General features: G+C 38.8%; 1 protein-coding gene and 1 pseudogene across 1 annotated transcript in view; one reads left to right on the plus strand and one right to left on the minus strand.

Moving 5' to 3' along the window:
• The window catches only part of Npas3 (neuronal PAS domain protein 3), an 812,688-nt gene that overhangs the window by 74,013 nt on the left and 720,613 nt on the right, over positions 1-18,062 (minus strand). The window lies entirely within an intron of this gene.
• LOC105742951 lies at positions 10,838-11,766 on the plus strand (annotated as a pseudogene).

The following is an 18,062-nucleotide window of genomic DNA, read 5'->3' on the forward strand; positions in this document are numbered from 1 at the left end:
TTCTGTTTCAGTGTGGGAACTGCACGGGAAAACCCTGCGTACACACAGGTGAGGCCACAGCACAGATTCTTCCCCCTGGGTGAGGATACAAACTTCGCAGGAGCTGCGCAGCCGCTTCCTGTATCACACCCCAGCTGTGGCAGGAGAAGTTGCTCTGCGCCTGTGACAGTAGAATCGCCTAAACATGCAGGGTGGCATTAATTACACCAGGGACCACTGGTGTGAGAGGAATGCTGAGGTCAGGTTTTACCTCATTGAAGCTGAGATTTAAAGTCTAAGCTCATCTTCAAATTTCATTTCAAGAGGAGGGCATACAAGAAGTCTCTGAGAGGGAAACTGAACAATCTGGGAAAGAGTCTGGCTTCTGATGATTCCTAATTAATTTGCTTCCTTATGACTCCTTAGTTCTGGAGAAAGAAGCAGAAGCAATCTGCCATGCTGTCCTGTTAAAGGGTCATGCACAAGCTCATACCCAGTGCATGTGCCTCCTCAGGGACTAGGACATGCACTTGGGTTTTCCTGGCTGTGACAAAAGTGTCTCTTATCTGAGGAAGTGTACTATCTGCATTTAACAGTCCAGACAGAGGAGCAGCTTCTGACGAGATCCTTTCTGACCGTCTCAGGTGAGAGGCCCGCTGTGATGAAGCACCTAGCTGGGGACAGCCAAGGAAGCAGGGTAATGGTGGTTGACAGGCCTATGGCACTGGAAAGAGAAGGATGTGTGGAAAAAGTAAAGAGGGGACAGGAAAGTCTTCTTGGGACTTGTGCTCTCTGGAGACAGTGGTACCACTCTATGTCAAAACAACATTTTAGAATGTCTACTAGATATAAAATGCTTTTGTGTCAACTTTCAGAGGTTAGCCAAGATTGTCACATGCTTTGATAAGAAACCTGGGATTTAGAGGAGTTCTAAATGCTGAATGAGACCCAGGAGACACTGTAGAAAAGCAAAATTAAGTGGTCAACACTTAGCCATAGCTAGTTTCACCTTGTAAATTATAAACGAGAAGCTGAAAAACAAAAAAAAGACCTTTAGCACTAAAACCTAAATTAGTAGAAATTATTCTTTTTGTTGGCTCTCAAAGGCTTTAACTTCTCAACAAACCTAAATTAATTTGGTTCGTGAAACGTCAAGTTTTTACATATTGTATAAAATTTACAAAGCAATTTATGGCAAAAGGAAAATCTTTGCCAGCTACTCTTTCAACAGAGGATTAAAATCTAGAGTAGAGTGGAGAAAGAACTCAACCTAACATCTAGATTATACATATACAAAAAAAACCCAAAACAATGCTAGCAAGGATGCAGGTAAAAGAAACCCTTTTGCTCTGCTGCAGTCAATGTAGAAATCGGTATGGAAGTTCCTCAAACAATAAAAAAATAGAGCTACCCTTTGATCCAGCCACAGCACTGCTGGTATACACCCAAAGGAACTGAAGCCAGGAGACTAACAGCCCATCTGCACAGTCAGGTTCACTGTGGCATCATTCAGCACCGCCAAGATATGGAACCAACCTAGGTGCTCCCTAGATGAATAGATAAAGAAAATGTGGTAAATATGCACAATAAAGTATTATTCAACCAGAAGAAGAGCACAGTGTTTTCATTTGCAGGAAAATGGAAAGAACTGGAGAGCATCATGTGAATCCAGCCTCAGAAAGACCAATATTGCATGTTCTCTCAAATGAAGCTAAAAAGAGATGACCTGAAAGTAAAAGGGAATCTGTTATTACAAAGAGCAGGGGAATAAGGTGGAGAGAGAGGGTGGTATAAGGGATGGTAATGGTAGTGGGTATAATCAAAATATGTGTATTGAAACCCAGTGTGTTATAAAATTAATGTGTTTATAAAAATCCAAAAACATTAAAAATTATATTCATTTAAATGTCACCATCATGTAAATTACTTGTTATTTCTTAATTGTTCATGATCCTATAACTGATGATGTGGCTGCTGCCACCCTTATCAATAGGGGCAAGATGTGTACGAGACAGAGCAAGAAGACAACAGCTGGGAGCCAGGCAGTTCTTACTGGGCTGAAGCAAGTGCCATGTCTATTCTGAACACCTTCAATATTCTCTGCAGGGTCCCTGCAAGTGCATGAGGCCAAATATAAAGAGGGTATTTCTTTTTAGCGGCCTCCAAACATTCTCAGAGCATTCTACCACTGGAATCCTTCACCTGCCATCAAGTCCAGAATGTGTTCAGGGGAAAAAGAAGAAAAGCTAAGTCTTAAGAAATGTTCTCTTTAACAGTAAGAAGTTTTTAATTTTAAAAGAGAAATGAAGTGTGGAGAAGGCCTTAGGACACAATGTTAAATATAGTCATCCCTTGCTATTTGTGGGGTGTCGGCTCTAGAACTCCCAGACCCCAACTCCATAGAAGCTCCAGTCCCTCCTATAAAATGACACAATGTATTCTTATTTAAGTATATTCTCCTGTATACTTTATTTATTTTTTAATGTATTTAGTATAGGGTCTACAGGGTCTCACTACACAGATCAGACTCATAGTGATTCTCCTGTTTTCAGCCTCCAAAGCGCTGGGGTTACAGGTGCGTGCCACCACACCCAGTCTTCTTCTCTATACTTTAAATCATGTCTACATTACTTACCAATGCAATGTAAATGCTACATAAAGTTTTTATACTACATTGTTTCAGCAACAATGATGAGGGAGGATGTCTGTTACCTATTCATAAAGAATATACTTTTCTGAAGATCTCTCATTAGCAATTGGGTGAATCTAAATACACAGTGAATACGGAGGACCAACTGCATTCCCTTGTTCCCATTTCACTGCTTAAACTAATCTTTTCAATTCTTTCTTCAGACATTCTGTGCACACAGAACAAGCCAAAGTACAAATATACAAAATGACTTGTGTAAGACAAGGTCAATAATGTTTCATTTTGCAATTATCATGATTAAGCAAAATGGTTTTATTGGCATATGCAGTTAATTTTGTTAGAAACTGTTATTTTTCAGGACTCTCAAATGAGTACGCATCCACTGAAATTTGACAAGTAGTTCATTTCTTAAAAAAAGTTTTTCTTTCTTTTGAGGAGATGGTGCGTCACAACCACTTGGAGTTGGGGGACTTCATTAGTCAGGCTTCCTGGTGCTGAGACAAAATATCTGACACCTGTAACTCAAAGGAGATGGGGCTTATTGATGTGACAATTTCAGTGGGTGTGGTCCACTGTCATCTGGTTCCATGGCAGCAACGCCATGGTGGAAGGATCTGAAAAAAGCCACTGGAGTTATAGTGGCCAAAAGCAGACAGAGGAAGGGCTTGAAACAAGAGGCAGTCTGCGAGATCACACCTTGGCGACCCAACTCATGCGCAGGCGTCACCTCTAAACAGCACAGCCAGCTTTGAACTCATCAGAGGATTAGGCCATGATCCAATTACTTTCCAAACCAATGAGATGTGGGGGAGACATTTTCAAGTTAAATTATAGGAGGGGTGCTCAGATGTCTAGTTTCAGCCAAGGAAATAGGAGCCATCATCACATGTTGTTTCCAGGTGGGCTTTTCAGAAGCAGTCCTGATGTACCACTTGGCCCTGCCTCAGGGACTATTTTTAATTAGGAGTTGTCCAATCAGCCTGGGTCTTAGAAGATGACATGGAGTGGGATCCCCTGCCAACCCACTCAGAAATAAATCTTTGTTGTAATTTGGGGACTGTGTTCTTACTGCAGCATAACTTAGCCCATACTTGCAGATACAAATGCTAAGTATTTGGTATCATATAGAGTCATTGTGTTCCCCAAGATCTCCTAGTCAGTAGATGGTAAAGCAGAAATATGACAGACGCTTAACTGACTCCAAAGGCATGAAGATGATAATGCTGCATTTATTTATGTATTATTTTAAAGAGGCAACTCCCCCCAAAAACCCAAATAACAAGAACAAAGACAAAAACAAAGCAACATAGAACAATAAATATGGTAGAGAATTTCAAAACACGATCACAGGATGATAATACTGCATTTTAATAGTTACCTGCATTCTTATATCATTTAATCATGTGCTCATTATTTGAGGGCAGCAGGACTAATACAAGTCTAACTTTGGTATGCTAGAATACTGTCTTGGTTACTTTTTCTCTTCTTGCTGGTACAAAATACTTGACACCCAAAATTAAGGAAGGAAAGGTTTATTTAGCTCACTTGTAGTGGAAGTTTCAGTCCATACTTGGCTGGCTCCAAGGCACAGTGGCACATGGCAGAGGGCAGCAGCCCATGGCAGTGGAAAAACAGCAAAGAGCAAAGGGAGGAGTAGTGGTTTGGCAGCTAGCAAGCCTCTCTCCCCTCCTTACACTGTATTCAGGCTATCCACCCCAGGGCAGGCATACAAACTCTCGAAGCTGCCCCAATGACTGCATGAGGCTTTGGGGACACCACCAGGCACAAACCATACAAATACCTAGCATCACTCATTGTATATATGTAGTGGGCCTCTCAGATCATTCACTCTGATAGAAGGCAGTTGTCACATTTTGAGAAAAGTCCAGTAGTCTAATGGAGAGACCAGTGCAGTGAGGAATTGATGTTTCCTTCTAATGATGACATTAGTGAATTTATAAGTGGCTCATTCATGCCCCACCCTCAATAAACCTTAAGATGACCATGCTCTGGCTGCCATCTTGATTGCAACCTCCTGACAGACCCTGAGGTAGAATTACTCAGAAAACCTGTTTCTCAATTCCTGACGAGAAAAAAACTATGTTGACATCTTTGGTTTATTTAAAATAATGTTAATATTGTAATTTGTGCACAAACAAGTTAACTAGCATCCACATAAAACTCTCTGTGGGAAAATCCCATAAAACCTCTCTGTGAAAAAATCCCATCCTTGCTTTGATGTGTAACAGCCATGTACATGGGTGAAGCTGATGGAACAGTAAGAAGGAGGCTTGGCTCACTGCTTCAATACCTGGCATGTCTTAGAAATCAACTACAATGCTGGTTTCAGGGTCTGTACTTCCAAGTGTTTATTTTGAAATGAGAAATTTGAAAAAAGTACCACCAACAGTGCCCTCTATAAGCTTGTGAAATCTTAAAAGGCAGGAATGATGCTACGTTTATCTTTTGTTGTATCTATCTCTTGCTCTTTTCTAGCCTCCTATATCGTCCCCAAGCACCTAGCAGTACATTTTATATTAGCAGACATTCAGCTGTGTGTTGCAAAATAAGTGAGATCCGGATACTTTCTTTTAACAAGAATTAGTCACTTTATTCCTTTTTGTTTGTTTGTTTTGTTTTAGTTACTTTATTCCTGTTACTCTCTCACACTGGACGATATCTTGTCCCAAGAACTCAGTTTTTTGAGGAGAGAGGATCATTATGTCCTCACCTTGTATTCATCTCTAAGGAAGTGTTTTCTGCAGCGTTCTTTTGAGAGTCCAGGCCAGTGGGTTTGGTAGTTAAAAGACATTGGCCTGATTTCCTCCAGAATTGGAGAATTCTTTGTTCTTTGTCATTTGAAAGTTGGTTTTCATCCTATTGGCTTATCTTCTACCATGTGCCAGCCTACCCAGAAGGGGGTAACAGCCCGTAGTATACAAGAGCAGGTGCTGTGGCCACTGTAGCAAAGCAGTCCTTTCCCTTTTCTGTGGGCATGATTGTCTTGTCTTTTGCAGCGAGTACACTACTTTTTTTTAGACAGTCTTGCTGTGTAGTTCTGGTTAGCCTCAAACTCACAGCCATTTTTCTGCCTCAGCTGCCCAGGTGTGGGGATTACAGTGTGTGCCACTATGCCTCGTGACACTCTGATACTTCAGTCAAACCCTGTCATTCAGTGCTTGCTTTAGAGTGCGAGAAAGATGCTTGATTTATTTAAATCTCATTAGGGCCAGTGCCTGCTCCCACCCAGTTAGGCGTCTTCAGCTTCGTTTAGAAACTTTTGAATCATTAACGGAAATTCTAGAGCATAGCTGTGAAAATAACTGTGATTCAATAATGATGTATTAAATTTCTTTTAAAGTAAATTAAAATGATCTATAAAAAAAGAACAAAAAGTAATGGTGTGCCAACCCTTGCCACCTGTCAGGATAAATTCCCTGGCATTGTCTGGCCTGCCTTGGATGAGAATCACAATGCACAGTTGTCTCTCAGGTTTTCTGTGCCTGGCAGGGGTTATTTCTTGGTGAGGCTGTCCCCAGAGGGAAAGGAGAGTGATCGGTGGCTGCCTGCTGCTCTGCAGTTGGTGTTGGATGATGCCACTCTGGGGAAATACACATGGAGTCAGAGTCAAGCTGCTACCAGTGGGTGTTTCTGTACATAACTACTAAGCAACACGAGAGTTCAAGGGGGAAAACGTGTATTGTAAAGATCGCCTTTGAGAGTACATGATATTCAATATGACCCATTCGGCATCAGGCTGTGCACTCCTAAGGATGTGCTGTATGAATACTGCAAGCAAGAGTTTTAAATTGGAAACGCCATATAAATGTTGCCACTTGAGGGATCTATTCTGGAACAAAAATATAGCATGTCCTCTTGGGATGCAGCATGGATTCCATTACCAATATTACGTATGGGATCGAGTGTGGCAGTGATTTTATCACGACTATAAAGTGGTTATGAGCCAATTCTTCATATAAAACATACTCAATAACATTGAAGTCTTTCCCCTCTTTTGTTTCTTTTATTTCCTTCCTTTTCTTTACTTTTTCTTTTTTTCCCTTTCTTTTTAATGACAAACATGATGTCAGACAAAGGGCATCCGGACTTAGTCTTTGTAGTACAATACAAAATAATACATAAACACCTTTGTGAAGGCAGCTCAAAACCCCATGTTTTCTATTAAAAAGTCATGTTCAATCTTCACTGTTGATAGAACCGAATAGCTAACACAGAGAACATTGTATATCAGAAAGGTCAATAGTTATTATGAGCTACAAATATATTTTTTTCCATCCTTCAGGCTGTTTAGCGCATATCACAGCATGAGCAGCTGTCTCCTTTAATGCTTTTAAAATTAGAATCCAAAAGAGGAAGAAAAAATTATGGTTGCAATGATTGCTCTTTGCTTTTGTAAGTTTACTTTAATATACTATTTTATATACATGAATCTTCCATGCAGCCTATCCACGGGGTGGTCACCAGTTGCCTGCATCCAGTTGAACTGCCATGTTTATTTTGTTAGCATTCTGGCCAAATCGCCATCTCAGGCACAGACGTCGTCCCCATACTATATTTTAAAATGGAGTTATATAGACAAGCCTGGTTGCAGAGGCATTTGCAGACACATACATATGTATTCCGCCTTTTCTTTGCTTTAAAGCTCTGCTACTAACTGCAACAATGCCATGTGATGAGAAACAGCTATCTAGCACTGGGAGAAAAATCAGGCAGTGAATCAAATCATTGATAAGCACAGTACCACTCTCCATGCAGAGGCATGTGGACTGAGAGTGAACCTTCTAATTTTTTAAAGGTTGGTCTTCTGTCTGTCTCTGGAACTTCTTGCCCTTAGTCAACACTTAACCCTAAATGACAATACTGGTATTTTAAACACATATAAGCACACATCAAATGTTTTCCATGGCTCACTTATTCTTTATCCAGTTATTTAAATTCAATATACTTACCAACTATGATGATAGGGACCACTTGTAGCAACATTGATTATATTTTGAGGGAAGGTATAAAAATAAATCCAGTCATTTCAGGAAGTGACTAATGCTTCAAAGAACAACAATGCACAGTAAGAAACTAGAGTGATGAGGACATGTTTCGATGGTATAATCACAAGGGTCACTCTGATAAGATGGTATCTCAGAGAAGACCAAGTCATGTGGATATCTGGGTGAATATGTCATGTGTATCTGTGTTCATGGTTCAAACTGTAATTTTATGACTGCAGATTAGTAAAGACATTTTTAGAAAACTATTATGTGGATACAAATATTCTAGGAACAATGTAATTCTAGAAATGCTACCTTTTGAACTTTTGTCCAAAGTTAAAGCACTTTAACTTTTAAAAAATTAGAAGGTTTACTCTCATTCTTTAATATATGGCTCAACGCATAGGAAACCAAGAAGCAAGTGAATAGGCAGGATAATGTAGCATGTCCCAATGCTTCCCAGACAGACGCACTGGTGTTTCCAGTTCTCTGGGGGTGCTTCAGAGAGTGTGGCTTCCATAGAAAAGTGGGACAAGGTGGGATAAGTGGTGAATTTGGGGAGTGAAATAAAGAGATCTGAGAAAGCTTATTCATTGAACAGTCAGAGCTTAGAGTTGTCCAAGTTGGTGATGCTAACTGAAGAACTTAAATCCTAAGGGATATTTCAGTAGTCACAGAGACAGAAAAGAAAGCATCTGAAATGAAAGAATAAAAGATGAGAGGAAGAAAGGGAGAGCATGGAGGAGGAATGACAAGAATACAATGGAAATAGTTTAACAGCTTAATTTCAGTGAAGTAAAGATTGTTTACTAAGGTAAAGTATAAGAAAGATGATGTTTTAGAGTGAAAAGAAAGCTATGCAATAGTCTGTCTGGGAAACCAGATGGGATTGAGTGCAAATAAGTATCATGATGGTATAGTAGCTAGATACCGCATGGCTTCAATTTGAAAGTATTAACTTTTTGAGTAAGAACAATGGTTCGGAGGCTTTTAGAGGAAATGCTTAGGGCTGTGAGGTCATTCTGGACAGGAAGAAAGTCAATCAGTGAACTGGATGCCAGGAAAGACTAGCAGGACAGTTGTCGTACCTCACCGCCCCACTCTAGTCATTACCAATGCTAATTTATTTCTTTGTCTTTTTAGTATTAGTTTACATATTTTGTATTCCAAAATTGAGATCATATCTCAATCGGCCACTGTATTGGACACAACTGGGGGAAAAGTGGGTTTTGAACTCCAGGGGTTTTCCTTGCAAACTAGCTCTTTATAAGTTTTTAAAGAATATTAAAGCATATTCTGTTTGGACAGGATATCATGTCTGCATCTTGTACCATGAATAACTACTACGAAGACAACAATATGCAATGTATTAATTATTGTAACTGTCCTACTATCCTGTTTTGAAACTCTCATTATTATTTGTTTCTCAATAAAATTAATAAAAAATAAAGAATATTCTTTTGTCCATGCCACTGCATCACTTTTAAATACATTATTTATAGTGACTATATAATATTCCATTGTATGGTGATGAATTTCTTTGAAGTTCATTTTCCCCCTTTTTGTCATTTCTTAGGGTGGACTGGGAGCATTGCTAGGTCAAGGGCAAGAGCCTTTCCAAAAAAGATCTTAATATATAAACACAAACTGATTTTCAGAAAAATTGTACTGCATCAATGCATTTGTCTGTTAGCAGTGTTTGATGTTTATATTGATTATCATCTTCAAATATGAGTTCTTGTTTGACAAAAATTAAATTAGTAAGATACAGAGATACTTTAGTAGGATCTTGCTGATAAGCAATATGTAAAAGCATCTTACATGTTTAATTTGCATTTTTATTTCTAGTGAGGTTGACTTATGCTTTAATACATATTTATTGGCCATTTAAATTTTTTAATGAATCATATATTTATGTTCTTTATTTTCTAATTGGGATTTTAGTGCTTTTCTTATCAATATGAATGAGATACTTATATCTATTAAGGGTATTAACTTTGACATATTTCTCACAAATATTTCCCTATGTGTTTGCCTTCTACTTCTGCATATGATACTCATAGATCATATGTTTTAAAGTTTATACTGAGTCATCTGTAAGGTTTTTCTTTGTATCTTTTTCTGAGAAAGTTTGAACAGATATTTGGAATCTTGAAAATGAAAGTTAAAACCAAAGTAAGATCATGGCAATTAGTGACTAAAGGTAAGTTAAAGGACATGTTTTTTTCTTTAAGTTGTGGCAGTCAAAGAACTATACAATGAGTAGGTATCATCGTGGAAATTCTCTTTCTGGCATCTGTTTGTCTCTTTTCAGAGAAAAGACCATCAATCAGGATCTGACACCAGTGAGGAAGTCTTTTTTGATTGACAATGGCACTGATCAAAGGAAAACAGTTCTACTTTTTAGAGAGGAATGAAAATGTTAAAGAAAATGGTGTGGAATTGGCAGCAGGAACCACCAAGGACTGACTCAGAATGGAGCGGTACACCGGAGAGGGTTTGAGAGAGGCGGCCTAGGGAGCGGTGGAAGGTCTCAGTGAGGGTGAAGAGGACAACTTCTTCTAATTATTACTGCTGGATAACACACAGCACAGTCCATTAACTTGAATTTTAAATAAAGAACTTTGTTTTCATTGTTATCCATATATTGCATATAAATTTCAAAATAAACTCTGATCATACTGCTTTTTCCCCCCCTCTAAGTCTGGCCAGCCTTCCCAGAAGAATAAAGATCTCATGTGGCACAGAGGAAGGACTTTGCCACCCCAGTTATGTGGTCACGGGGGACAATGAATGGGGGAATTTTGAAGACTGGCCTGAGATATACTTGTTTAATGGAGAGAAACCTGAAGGGTTAGAGCTTTCTCATTACAGAATATCAAGAGATATGACCAATAATTGAGATTTCAAGTGAAATTTGGCATGATGTTGTGGCTTTTTCAAAATTTCCCTCTCAGGAATGAGGTTTGGGACAATGACCAATTGTTATTTTCCTCTGTAAATGTGTGTAGAGGTCAAGATGGGTGTTGGCTGGCAGATCTTCATAAATGCCTCCCAACTCAGTATATAGTGATTATTTATTTATTTTTTTCACATAGAAATTTGACTTAGGGCCCTGGGCAGCCTCACCGCTGCCGCTGGCCTAGTTACCATCACACACCGGGAGGAGCCACAGCTGACCCCAGTCACCATTACCGCAACCATGAGCAGAGAGGCCGAGACCCAGCAGCCGCCCGCCGCCCCCTCCCTCAGCGCTGCTGACACCCAGCCCAGCACCTCAGGCAGCAGCACAGGGAGTGGCGGCCCGGGGGGCTTCACATGGGCTGTGCCTGCCGGAGGGGACAAGAAGGTCATCTCAACGAAGATTTTGGGAACAGTAAAATGGTTTAATGTAAGAAACGGATATGGTTTCATCAACAGGAATGACACCAAGGAAGATGTATTTGTACACCAGACTGCCACAAAGAAGAACAACCCCAGGAAGGACCTTCGCAGTGTAGGAGATGGAGAGACTGCGGAGTTTGATGTTGTTGAAGGAGAAAAGGGTGTGGAGGCAGCAAATGTTACAGGCCCTGGTGGAGTTCCAGTTCAAGGCAGTAAATATGCAGCAGACCGTAAACATTATAGACGCTATCCACATCATAGGGTCCTCCACGCAATTACCAGCAGAATTACCAGAATAGTGAGAGTGAGAAAGAATGAGGGATTGAGTGTTCTCCCGAAGGCCAGGCCCAGCCACGCCGGCCCTACCGAGGACTAAGGTTCCCACCTGACTACATGTGGAGACCCTGTGGGCGTCGGCCACAGTACTCCAACCCTCCTGTGCGAGAAGTGTTGGAGGGTGCTGACAGCCAGGGTACAGGTGAACAAGGTAGACAAGAGAGGCAGAATATGTATGGAGGTTATAGACCGCGATTCCGCAGGGGCCCTCCTCACCAAAGACAGCCTAGAGAGAATGACAATGAAGAAGATAAGGAAAATCAAGGAGATGAGACCCAAGGTCAGCAGCCACCTCAACATCGGTACCGTCGCAACTTCAATTACCGATGAAGACGCCCAGAAAACCCTAAGCCACACGAAGGCAAAGAGAAAAAAGCAGCCGATCCACCAGCTGAGAAAACGCCAGCTTAACATCTCTACCATCATCTGGTTTAGTGATCCAGCAAGAAAGAAACGAATAGGAAATTCCAGCAATAAGACATGAACAAAAGATTGGAAATGAAGACCTTAAGTGCTTGGTTTTTGACCACTGACCAGGTAACTAGAACTATCTGCATTATCTATGCAGCATGGGGTTTTTATTATTTTTACCTAAAGACCTCTCTTTTTGGTAATGACAAATGTGTTTTTTTTTTTAAAAAAGCCTGGTTTTTCTCAATACACCTTTAAAGTTTTTTAAATTGTTTCATATCTGGTCAAGTTGAGATTTTTAAGAACTTTATTTTTAATTTGTAATAAAAGTTTACAACTTGATTTTTTCAAAAAAGTCAACAAACTGCAAGCACCTGTTAATAAAAGTCTTAAATACTAATAATAAAAAAAGAAATTTGACTTAGTAGTGACAATTACTTAGTTTATTATGGCTGCATTCCAGCACATCTTGAAATAGTTATTTTTCGAACATCTGTAGTTAGAAGTACTATATTAAGTCCATCATCAGTAAAAAAACTGGAGTTATTTATTAAAGAACATTCTTGGCAACACTATTTATACTTTGTAATAATTTATGGAAGCCAGACATGGAAGATAACCCAATAATTTTATATATAATTATATAATATAATTATATATATATCTGTTATTTAGCTAATGAACATCTTTTTTGACATCTTTAATTAAATGGGTTTTCCTTTGTCTCATGATACCAATAAGTTTCTTTGATCACTGTTTCATCTTAATACCCAAACAAAGTCTTCTAATCTGCATGAAGTAGCTGTTTTACTGTGAGGAAGACAGGGTTTCTTCTTTAAGATCTTCATCAGCTAATGTATGTATAGGTAGAATTTCCATATCTGAACTCAATGTTAGGTCATTTGTATATTTCTTCAAGGCTATGCATAATCTTCCAAAGTGGTGGGGATAAAACATGTTTTAACGAGTCCATTTACATAGCTTGCAGTTATTCTTGTAGTACAATTACCCTCTTTTTCTTCAATTAAAAAAGAGAAAGGCTATTTCTAATGGTGATGAGAAAAAGGGGGTAACAAACAGCCTTTCCTCAAATGGGTAGCAAAGCAAATTTGTTGGTATTAATTACTACCTCCCTTCCGTGTTTCCTGAGGCAGTGTGATCCCTTCAAATACGGCTTTTTAATGACACTGCTGATACGTTTTATTTGTAACATTTCAGTGTTGTATTGGAGGGCTCCTGGGTCTAAATTGTGTATACTGTAATATCAAATAATATTTTAAAAACTGGCACCACATATTCCCTATTGCCTGGGAGCTGAATGCTCCCACTACATTTGTCATAATTGTTTTGTGGCTCATCCTCTCAACTTCAGGGACTCCAGGTATTTATGGCTGCCCTTGCTCTAGATCTTCAATTATTTGACCTTACTTGAGAATGAATCCATCTGTAACAGTAGGCTGTCCTTTGCCCATGTCTCCAAGTTAGTATTACATTTATTTCTAGTGAACTCCACTTGCATTTTATTAGTAAAGTTCTCAGTATTTTTCAGTAACTTGAGAAAGCTGCATGTTAAAAGTGACATACATATCCTATCCATATATAAAGAAAATGGTTCCATCATGATATTGTTCTGCATTGTTGAGATTCGTCTTTAGTCATTCTATTTACAAACAAAGCTAAGTAAGCCTAAAGAAGATTTCCTGAAAGGGGCAGTAATTTACACATGAACACTTGTAATCCAGTGTTCATTCCTTTTGCAGAGAGAGACTTTAAAATACTGTGAACTCAGTGCACAAATAATGCACAGGTATTATAATGATTACTAATGTTAATTATTTACACTAGAAGTAATATTACTTTTATACTTTTCTGATAAATGTTGTATATGATTTTTTGGTGTTAAAAGTCGTGCATGCTAAATTCATGCTATTTAAATTATGAACATCTAATGCACTAGAGAAACGAGCTCACAGCTAAAGCTGCAGTGAAAATATTTAAATACATCCATAGTAAGGCCACAAGAAGGATTTTATTCTGAAAGCTATGTCTTACCTTTCAAAAGTTGGTTACTGTTGTTACTAATAACTAATACATACAATCCTTTCTCTAAAACTCAAGTGTCTCTCTCCCTGACTAGGTGAAATAGCAGTATGTATGTAAGGAAGAGAAGACAGAGGTGGTCTTACAGCAGAGAAAAGGTCAAAGAAGAAATTATCTTTTCATCAAAAAATTTGAAAGGATAGTTTTTCTGATATCTTAGATTAGTATAAGTTCTCAAATATAAAACTATGAATAAAAAATCTCTGCTATTTTGACAATTATTTTCTACTCTTTTTCACTTGTTGGGGAAGAGGGCAAGCATTTAGATACATGCAGAACATGTAATCTCAGAAAGGTGATATTCTTGGGATTTTCTACATTTATATATATTTTTTCCTCCATTGTATTTTTACTACCCAAGAGCCCAGGCTGTTATTTTTTTTCCTGAAGTCTTGAAGATCACCCCATGGATTAACAAATGATTGAGGATTCTCTCTTAAAAGACTCTTTAAAAAACTGTCAGAATCAGCCTGAGACAAAGATTTATTATGAACTATTTAAAGGGCTTAATATATGTATCCCCAATGAGCCCTTGGAGCAAACTAAAAAGGAAGAGTGGAATTCTCAAAGAATAGGGAAAATTCTCCAATGCCCCACTTTCTTCACACCATGATTACTGTTTACTCAAAGGATAAAATGCCTAACCTGTCACACAAAGTCTTCAGAAGCCATAGTCCTGCTGATGTACAGTAAAAACAAAACAATGAAGACCGACAGTAATGTGCTGGAGAAAGGCGGCTGTAATTTACTTTCTAACCTGTTCACTAACACGCTAATGTGGCTACATCTTGTAGCAGGAGCTGATCCCTGACCCACGCAGCAATCAAACAACTACCCAAGTGTTGGCTGTCACTGAAGCTGGGACTGTCACCTTAATTATACACTCTTGGATAACAAACCTCTTAATGAGCAACTTTTCTCCTCTGCGTGTTCCAACTCACCTCTTCTGTCCTTGAAAAGGTCCATTCAGATCGCTGCAGTTGGGATTGGTGAAGCATTTTCATAAGTATTCTTCCTAACAGGTAATAAATACTACCTGAGCAGGCTGTTTGCTTTATGAGAATGTCAGGATATAATTAAAATTATAGACTTGTACCCCTGGGAGGCTCTAGAGAAGAATAACTCAATACCAAAGGGAAAGTTGGCAATGAACTTAAAACTAAGCCTTTCTTTTCTCATGTAAGTAATAATAATATTTTTATTGAGACTATCTTTTTTGGGACTTGTATTTGACAGTGAGATTCCCTCCCTCCTCTACCTGACATAGTATCTGTACTAGCTTTTTATCTTCCTAGACATGGGATCTCTTTATTTCCTTGTCATTATAACCACTCTCCAGTTCTGTAATGATCTGCTAATAATGCCTGGACAATGAACACAGGCAGGCAAAGAGGAGAAATACATGATGTGATCAAATACCCGATTAATATTTAAAGTTTAAAAACTTATTAAAGTAGGAGACAATGATATTAATTCATTTAAAATTAGCTCTTGCTTCAGACACACTTGTCCTATAGTTTGTGCCATCTTCTAACGCAGTTCTGGAAGTTCTCTTTCATGTGTTTAGTTGCACTGTCACGACTGCCTCAATATCATTTATCAGTTGAAAGGGTTTACCTTCCATGGTCATTTTAACTTGGGGAAGAGCCAGAAGTCATACAGAGCCAGATCCAATGACTAAGATGAATGAGGACCCATCCTAATGTTTTTAGGAATCTGGCTTTCCATTCTGCCTGTCTTAGGGTGGACAGCAGCAGCATTCACTGTATTTTTTTAATAATACCTTGTAAAGGCGCAAAAGAGGACTTCTAGAAGTGCTTCATAAAGCACCAGGAACAATGAGGTAAACATATTCAAAGTGAGAGTATTTTGAGGGTGACTAATGACAATAGGATTTTTCACTAGAATAAATTTTTTAAAAACTTAAAGATATGCTATATTATCAATCAGAACTTGTATATGAACTAAGGAATAGGATGGTAATCCTCAGTGGTCCATTGGGTCCCAAAGCAGCAAGGTTCATCTTGGAAAAAACAGCAGTAGTGCCACTGGGCAGAAAAATGGCCACAGTCAGTGTTGTGTGTTCATGAGTCACCAGCACTGGGATACTGTTATAGTTTAGATCTAAATTGTCCTGCACAGTCTGTATGTTCAGAGGTGGAGGTTTTCAGAGGTGATTGGATCACTGGGCCCTACACGCAAGAGTGGGTTAACCTAATGGTTGCTGAATTCAGCCATCCAGGTACTCACAGGATGCTCCAGCCATCGTCCAAAGAGGCCAAACCTACTGCTTGAGCTGATAGCAGACCTTGGCATCATTCATATGGTACAGGTTTTGCAGGCTTGAAGAATGAAAGAGTTGTGGGGTTGCAGAGGCTTCCATTCAGATTTTAGGAAGACAGGCAAAAATGTATGCAGGAGCATTGTTCCTGGCAGAAGCCCGTGACAGGGCAGTATTTGAACTTGTGAGAGAAGGTAAAGATGTTGTGGAGATCACAGGCTATCGATCAGCTGGCAAGAAAAACCACAGACAGCAAGCAGAGCCTACCCAAGAGAGAGGCCCCATGGGCTGCAACTAGCAATGACACAGGGATGGAACTGCCTAAGCCCTTTGGAACTCATGTCCCCACAACCTGTCCCAGGTGTGGAATATGGTGCTATAGTATAATGAAATAATACCGAGCTATAATTATTATAGCATAATATAATGTTTGCCCTACTGGTTTTCGGTCTTGCTTTGGTCCAATTCTTCTTCTTCTTCTTTTTTTTTTTTTTTTTTTTTTTTTTGGTGATACCAGGGGTCAAACTCAGGACCTTGCATTTACCAGGCAAGCACTGATTCCACTAAGCTATCTGTTTGGCCCCATGGTCTACTTCTTTTTTTATCTTTCTATCCTTTCCCTTCAGAATGAAAGTTTTTACCTTTTACCATTGTATACTGAAAATATTTAACTTTGGTTTTTATTTTTGCAAGGACTCACAGCTAACAATTTGCCTTGAGTATCCTCAGAAAAAAAATCTTTGGACTTGGAGTTTTAGCCATGTTGGAACTGTTGAGACTTTGGTGGCTCTCAGAGATGTACTACATGAATTTTGTATAATGAAATAGACATGAGCCTTTTGGGGGTCAGGGGTAGAATGCTATGGTTTAGATCTAAAATGGTACCCTATAGTCTTATGTGTTCAGAGGCAGGGCTTTTTAAAAGTACTTGGAGTATGGGTATCACTAAATAGCTATATGTGCTGTTAGAAGGGGTGGCATAATTGGAAGAGGTGGGTCATCAGGTCATTGGGACCTGTGTATTCTTGTCCTCATCTTTTCCCTTTTTTCTCTGCTTCCTGGATGCCATAATATGGGTAGTTTTCCTTCACCAGGCCCTCCCACAATGCTCTTTCTGCCTTAGAGTCAGCTTACTATGAACTGAACCCACATTGTGAACAGAAATAAACCTATCCTCATACAAGTTGTGGGTAATAGTTATTTTGTCCCAATGATGGAAAAGTGACTAATACAGATACCATATTAGTGTGAATGTAATTAATATTAGAAAAAAATCTTTCAATAGACACATTACCATTTCATTATCCAAATTGATATGTGCATTAACACTGTGGACTGTGTTATCAATAGGACTTTAGGTAAACAATTTATAGGCTGATAAATTTTAGAAATGGATAGGTATCATGAATCTGCTTATAAAAAGGCAAAAAAAATTATATTCATTTGTTTTACTTGAAAATGGTACACAAGGGCCAAGGAGATAGCTCTGTAGCATAAGTCTCTGTCTGGCAAGGTCCTGAATTTAATCCTTATTACAAACAAAAAAAAAAAAAAAGAAAGAAAGAAAAAAAAGGGTACATAATGAATGTGAAAAAAGAATAATTCAAATGTAGAAAAAGAAAATTCAACAGGCAATAAAAAGGAAGAAAGTTGTAGCATTCTATGAAAGAAAACATAGAAGGCCAAAAAATGAATATGAAGGATTAAAAGGGGTAAAATTATGCAATAAACTATACAGAGAATTATGCAGGGTAAGAACCTAAAAACATTTTGGAAATTGTGGAATAGAAGAAAATAGTGGAAATAGGAATGCTGTTCTCATAACTACGGCACAGGCTTCGGCTTCTGAGCCAGCTGTTGGTGCTCTGGGCTGCATGTGAGAAACCCTATGCTGCCTGTAAATCTAAAAAAATGG

This window comes from Octodon degus, unplaced genomic scaffold, assembly GCF_000260255.1.
Source record: "Octodon degus isolate 3935 unplaced genomic scaffold, OctDeg1.0 scaffold00086, whole genome shotgun sequence".
Taxonomy (NCBI): Eukaryota; Metazoa; Chordata; class Mammalia; order Rodentia; family Octodontidae; genus Octodon; species Octodon degus.